General features: G+C 38.1%; 1 pseudogene; it reads right to left on the bottom strand.

Annotated features, from left to right (window-relative positions):
• Positions 1 to 6622: 6622 nt before the first annotated feature.
• LOC132372476 (glyceraldehyde-3-phosphate dehydrogenase-like) lies at positions 6623 to 7619 on the bottom strand (annotated as a pseudogene).
• Between the last annotated feature and the right edge of the window lie 239 nt (positions 7620 to 7858).

The following is a 7858-nucleotide window of genomic DNA, read 5'->3' on the forward strand; positions in this document are numbered from 1 at the left end:
TAGGAGGGGCAGAGATGCAGCATAGTCAAGACTCACATTCCTAGGTGGGTGTCCCACAAATGGGAGGATAATGACAATTGCAGAAGTTCTCCCAAGGAGCAGTGGGAGGTGGGGGAGAAGGTAGTTGAGCACACATTGGGATCCCCAGTCTGGGTATCCTGTGCTGGAAAGACGAGTCCTCAGAATGTTTAGCTTTGAATGCCAGCAGGCCTTACTTTCAGGACAGCCAAAGGGCTGAGAGAAATAGAGTCCACTTCTAAAGGATGCATACACAATTTCACATTCTTTGGGACCCAGAGCAGAAGCAGTAATTTGAAAGGACCCTGGGTCAGCCCCACCTGCTGATTTTGCAGAGAGGCAGGAGGTAACTGGAGATAACTTTAGGGACATAGACATTGGCAACAGCCATTTTGGGGACTCATTCTACCGCGAGGACTTAGTGCTGGCAAGCAACATTTTGGAATCCTCCTTGTAGCTTATTAGTTCCAGGACGCAGCCTCACCCACCAATGGGCTGATATCAGTCTTGGGACTCCTGGGTCCTGAAGCCAGAGATCCCAGGACCTAGATCTACCCACCATATTGGGCTGGCACTAGTCCACGGACTCTATCTCACCCACCAGTGGACAGGAACCAGACCTGAGATCTGTGGACCCCAGTCTTAACCACCAGTAGCAGACACCAGACCCAGGACCACTGCAGCCCAACCAACCTGCCATATCAGTACACAGCCTACCCACGAGCAGGCCAACACCAGCTCTAGGACCCCAAGAATGTTGCAGCCAGAGACCCAGGAACAAACCTCCATTTCCCAGTGAGGCAGCACTAGCCCTGGGAAGCTCTGGGCCCCAGCCCCACCCTTCAGTAGGCCAATACCAGTTCCAAGACACATTGGACCCCCAGCCAGCTGTCCCAGGATCCAGCCCCATGCACCAGTGGGCCAACACCAATTCTGAGACACTGTGGACCCCACAGCCAGTCATGTCAGGAACCAGTTTGACCCACCAGGACACCGACACTAGATCTGGGATCCCCAGCCCCACAACCACCCACTCCAGAACCTGGCTCCACCCACCAGTGAGCCAGCACTAACCCCAGGACCCCCCTGGGCCCCTGTAGCCATCAGCCTTGTGACTTGGCCCTGCCAACCAGCAATCACCAGCCCCACACAAGGTAGGGCCTAGTGACCAACCAGATCAGAGGCTAACCATGCCTATCTGACCACCCACAGTAGTCAGCCCACCACAACAAAAGGACACAAGCAGCCCAAACTGAGGGTATAAAGAGTGTAAAGCTTTGGTGGCCAGTGTGTTATGCACTGGTGGGACACATAGGATATAACCTGCAAAAAGCCACTTGTCCCAGGCTGAGAAACATAACCAATTTACCAAATACATAGACATAAAAATGACAAATTAGGCAAAATGAGTAGACTGAGGAATATGTTCCAAATAAAGGAACAAGATAAATCCCCAGAAGAACTAAGTGGAGATAGGCAATCTACCCCATAAAGAGTCCAATGAAATGACTTAAAGATGTTCAAAGAACTTGGGGCCACAATCTCTTCCTGTTCATGGTTCTTCTGCCATTGCTTGTTGCTGGAACTGCAGTGGCCATGAGGATGGCATCTATCAGCCATTTGGATGCTCTTCCAATAGTCACAGGTCCAAACCATTCAGATGCAATCCTAGTGGAGGACTACAGAGCTGGTGATATGATCTGTCCTAAATGTGGCCTGGTTGTAGTTGACCAGGTTATCTGTGGGATCTGAGTGGAGAACTTTCAGCAATGATAAAGCAACAAAAGATCCATCTCAAGTTGGGGATTCTCAGAATCCTCTTTTGAGTGGTGCAGATTTGTCTACTTTAAAAAACAAAAACACACTTGAGAGAAGATTAAATGAACAGAGTAAGAAGTTGGAAGTTTTCAACAAAGTGCTAGAAAGTACAAAGAAAAATCAAACAGAGATGAAGAATACAATAACTGAAATAAAAAAAATACAGGAAACTATATTTACTATCTTGTAATAACCTATTTTGGAAAAGAATCTGAATCAGTTTCACTGATTCACATTGCTGTACACCAGAAACTAACACAACATTGTAAATCAACTATACTTCCATTTAAATAATAATAATAATAGCAAACGAAAGTACCTAGAAGGAATCAACAATAGATTAGATGATACAGAGGAACAGATTAGCAAGCTGGAAGACAGAGTAGTGGAAATCACTGAACCTGAACAGAAAAAAAGAAAAAAGAAAAAAAAGAAATGAGGACCATTTAAGAGACCCTAGGAAAATATCAAGCCTACTAACATTCACATTATAGGAGTCTCAAAAGGAGAAGAGAGAGAGAAAGGGTCAGGAAACATATTTGAAGAAAGAATAGCTGAAAACTTCACTAACATGGGAAAAGAAACAGACATCCAGGTCCAGAAATCACAGAGTCCTGAACTGGATTAACCCAAAGAGGGTCACACCAAGGAACGTTATAATTAAAAAGGCAAAAATTAAGGATAAAGAGAGAGTATTGAAAGCAGAATGGGAAAAGCAACAAGTTACGTAGAAGGGAACTCCCATAAGGCTATCAGCTAACTTTTCAGCAGAAAATCTGCAGGCACAACATATTTAAAGCAATGAAAGGGAAAAACCTACAACCAAGATACTCTACCTGGCAAAGCTTTCTTTCAGATTTGATGGAGAGATCAAATGTTTTACAGACAAGTAAAAGGTAAAAGAGTTCAAAAACACCAAACCTGCTTTACAAGAAATGTTACAGGGACTTCTCTAAGTGAAAAAGAAAAGGTCACAACTAGAAATGTGAATATTATGGAAGGAAAAATCTCATCAGTAAAGAAAAATATACAATAAAGGCATAAATCAATTGCATATAAAGCTAGTAAGAAGGTTAAAAGACAAAAGTAGTAAAATCATCTATATGTAGGTAAGGCATACGCAAAACAAAAAGATGTCAGTAAATCAGTAAATGTTTGGTAGGGGAGTAAAAATTCAGCATTGTCAAAATGCATTTGGACTTTAGAGATTAGCAAATATATGCACCCCTGTGTTCATTGCAGCATTATTTACAAGAGTCAAGATATGGAAGCAATTCAAGTGCCCATTGATAGATAAATGAATAAAAAAGATGTGACATATATATATATATATATATATATATAAAATGGAATATTACTCAGCCATAGAAAGAATAAAATCTTTCCATTTGCAACAACATAGATGGACCTAGAGGATATTATACTAAGTGAAATAAGTCAGAGACAAAAACCACATGGTTTCACTTATATTTGGAATCTAAAAAACAAAACAAGTGAACAAACATAATAAAACAGACAGAAACAGAGTTATAGATACAGAGAACAAACACGTGGTTGCCATAGGGGAGGGGAGGTGGCAGAAGAAAGTAAATAGGTGAGGGAGATTAAGAGGTATTAATATAAACTTCCAGTTACAAAATAAATGTCATGGGTATGAAATATACAGTGTAGGGAACATAGCCAATATTTATGTAATTTCTGTATGCTGATGTATCATAACTACACTTACTGTGTTGGCCATCTGAAATGTATAGAAATATGGAAGCGCTGTGTTGTATATCAGGAACTAACACAATCAATTATACTTCAAAAACAAACAGACTCAGAAAAAGAGAACAGATTTTTGGTTAACAGAGGTGGAGTGTGGGGAAATGGAAAATTGGATGAAGACAGTCAAAAGTACAAACTTCCAGTTATAAGAGAAATGAGTACTAGGGATGTAATGTACAACATGATAAATATAATTAACACTGCTGTATGTTATTTATGAAAATTGTTAAGAGAATAAATCCTGAATTCTCATCACAAGAAAAAAAATTTCTATTTCTTTAATTTTGTATTTATATGAGATGATGGATATTCACTAAACCTACTGTGATAATCATTTCATGATGTATGTAAGTCAAATCATTATGCTATAGACCTTAAACTTACACAGTGCTGTACATAAATTATATCAATAAAGCTGGAAGAAAAAACTAGTAAGTTGTGTGCTGGAGTAAATATACTGATAAGAGATCAGATCTATCAATCTATCCATCTATATAATATATATATATCTTTTGTTTATCAAACTTTACATTAATGTATTAAAGATTAGTACTTTTCACATTAGCTCATTCCACTATGTTTATTATAAATAATGCTAAAGTTAGAAAGTCTGCCCTTTTGTGTAACTGAGTTAACATCTCCAAACTCCACTCTTATTTGTTACATCGTATCTCACATTATTGTTAAAAGGGACTATAGACTATACAAGAAATCACTATGTAAATTTGAAAGAAAATAAAATTTTAATTATTGGTATGCTACGGATTATGACCATCAATTATTAGTTTAGGATTATTTTGATTTATTATTCTCAATGAATGGGCACTGTCACAATAACAAACTTCTTGAAACCTAGGATAGTATCAAGGGTTCGAAACTTGTTTGTTACTAATGTGGATGTCTTTGCATAACTACTATCCTCATTAAATCAATGTATTTCTGAAAAGTTATATACAAATTGAAATTTGAAAAATTGAAGTCTTCTTTAATTAAGCTAGGGTATTTGTTATATAAAGAAACTCTAACTCTGTTTTATTGTTGTAGTTGTTTTCTTTTCACAGAGTGAAATCATTACATAATTTGAAAAGTTATCCCCATGTTGTTTGTGTTGTAAATTTATGTTTTTTTGAATGTTTATTCTTAAGACTATATCAACAACAGTCTAAACATTTCACCTTTATTTTATTGTATAAGCTTCACATGTTGGTGTTTAGAAATCCTCCTGTGATAGAAACAACTGATAGATTATTGATGTCCTTGCTGGAAAAGTGAAATTAGTTTATCAACGATGAAATAAATGCACGTATCCTACTAAAGTAGGAAAATTTATGGAAAATATTTTATTATTTGACTGATTTACAAAAATTACAGATTTTATTGGAAGTCTCATGAATGTGCCTTGTGAAACATAATGAAATACTTTTATTTCTCTTGAGAATAATCTTATATAATACATTTGTGTTCCTCTGAATTTGAGGGTAACAGCCCAAAGCTGTGTGCTATCAAAATGCAAATGTAACACTATATTGCCAGGAACCTACTCTCCCCAGCAGGAAATATAGAACACAATAATTTAATTCATGCTGGAAAATGATGTTTTCCATTAGCACATATTTACTTTCAAAAACAAAATAAAGTGTTGACTTGGAAGTAATCAGTCCTCTTCTTTTAGAAGTTTCAATTTTTCTTATTTAGGGGGCAAGTTCTTCCAAAATGTATATAAGAAATGGGTATATTTCTGTTAACTATATCAATTTTCACCAGATACAGTTTGATGTAAATTACCTTGAAAGATCAGTAAAGTGGGCATGACTGTGGACAACAAAACATGGAATATATAAACACTTTTGAGAACCAATGACTCTTAAAGAGCTGGTATGCCTCCCACTCGTCTTGGGCCTGGACTAATGTTGATGTCCTTGCAGAAAGTGATATATTAAAGCAGATTTCTGGCTACCATGGGAATTTAAATGGCCTATAATTAATAAACAAACAAATAAATAAATAAATTTATATTTCTCTATAGTTTTCTTCTGAAAATAGAATTTAAATGCACTGCTTCAAAATTCATGCTCTCATACATACTTTTGTACATACTTTCACACAAGCTGCTGTATCTAAATGGAATATTCTCCCTCCTCCCACACCCTTTGTTTTTGACATCTAACTAAACTATATTGTTCTTTATTTTAAGTCGGAGCATCTTTTGGGAAGCTCTCTCTAACACTAGGAATAAATGATTCTACACACTAAGCTATTAGTGTTCCCATTTTCACAATGTGTTTTCAGATTTGTTCTTATACATTAATAAATCTCTCAAAGCAGAGATGTAATTATACTTTCTAAATAAGGCAATAAATTTGTGGTCATACTTAAAACTGTCATAAATCACTAAAGCTAATTTTCATTCTTCAAAATAAATGAATAATGTAAATTTGTGTGGCTGTGCCCTTGATTTAGTAGCAAGGAGTTTTTTAATCACTCATTTGCTAATCAAAGATGTATTATAATCTTTGACAGAGTATCCTTGCGTTCATTATTTTAACGACAGGATATATTTTAATAAAATATTGTTTAAGATGGCTGTGCAATCAACAAATAGTTATTAAATATTTACTGGGAGCATGTCAAGCACAAGAACTATTACTCAAACTTTGCTAAACTACCTGTTTTCTAGACTGAATTAGTTATAGATTCTTGGGCAAATGTCCTTGCACAGAGTTGGGCAAATGACTTCACAATGTTTCCTAGAACACAATCTATTCCCATCTCTTCAAGTAGTCCCTGATGACTTTATTTATTTATTTTTGACTGGGTACTGTGCACTTTATTGATGGCAAGTGGTAAGGTAGGATTTCCTAAGTCCTTCTTCTTCTTCAGGGGTCTGGGATGGAAACTGTGTCAAGAACTGGAGATCCTCAGTGTGTTGGGGAATTGAGTTGGGGCAAAGACTCCCCAGCAGTAAGCACCTCTTTATTCCTCTCCTGTTCTCACTGGGGCTGGTGTTCCAGGGGACTCACTCCTTGGAGGTCATGTGGACCGTAAGGTCCACCACTTTATTGCTGTAGCCAAATACATTGTCATAAAATGAGCTTGACAAAGTGGTCATTGAAGGCAATACCAGTCCCAAAAACAAAGGTGGGAGAGTGGGTGTCACCTTTAAAGTCGCAAAAAACAACCTAGTCCTCAGTGTAGCCCAGGATATCCTTTAGGGGTTCCTCTAATGCCTGCTTCACCACCTTCTTGATGTCATCATATTTAGCAGCTTTCTGCACACTGCAGAGCAGATCCAGCACTGAAACATTAGGGGAAGGGACACAGAAGGCCATGCCAGTGAGCTTCCCAGTCAGCTCAGGAAGACCTTACCCACAGCCTTAGAAACACCAATAGAAGCAAGGATGATGTTCTGGGCTTCCCCATGGTCATGATGCCACAGTTTCTCAGAGGTACCATCTACATTCTTCTGGGAAGCAGTGATGGCAAGGACTGTGATCATGCATCCCTCCACAATGCCAAAGTTGTCATAAATGACCTTGACCAAGAGGGCCAAGGAGTTTGTGGTGCAAGAGGCATTGTTGACAATCTTGAGAGAGCTGTCATACTTCCCATGACAATTTCCCAGCCCAATTTCATCACAAACATGGGGGCATTAGCAGAAGAAGCAGAGGTGATGACCTTTAGGTTTAATGTGAGCCCTAGTCTTCTCCAAGCTAGTGAAGACACCAGTGGACTCTACAACATAATCAGCACCAGAATCACTTCATTTGATGTTGGCAGAATCTTGCTCTTGGAAGATGGAGGTTATCTTTCCATTGAAGACATGCTTCCAGTTCTCAGCCTTGACTCTACCACTGAAATTGCCATGGGTGGAAGCATACTGGAACATGTAGAATATGTAGTTGAGGTAATGAAGGGGCCACGGATGGCAAACAATATTCACTTTGCCAGAGTTAAAAGTGCCCTGGTGACCAGGTGCCCTATTGGTCAAATCCATTTACTCCAACATTCATCATTGTGTCTCAGGGTCATGGCTTGACATGCAGAAAGATGTGGCTGCCTGTTGAAAAGAGCAGCACATAGAGCCTCAATCACTTTAACTACTTTTCTCCTTCTCAAACAAACTTAAGTGATATTATATCCTATGATAAATCCGTTATCTTTTATTTATTCATTCATCCATTCACAGAACATGTTACCTGCTATCTAGTATTTACATGATAATTTTTAACTGATAAATAATTTTAGCAACACG

The sequence above is a fragment of the Balaenoptera ricei genome, chromosome 10, assembly GCF_028023285.1.
Source record: "Balaenoptera ricei isolate mBalRic1 chromosome 10, mBalRic1.hap2, whole genome shotgun sequence".
Taxonomy (NCBI): domain Eukaryota; kingdom Metazoa; phylum Chordata; class Mammalia; order Artiodactyla; family Balaenopteridae; genus Balaenoptera; species Balaenoptera ricei.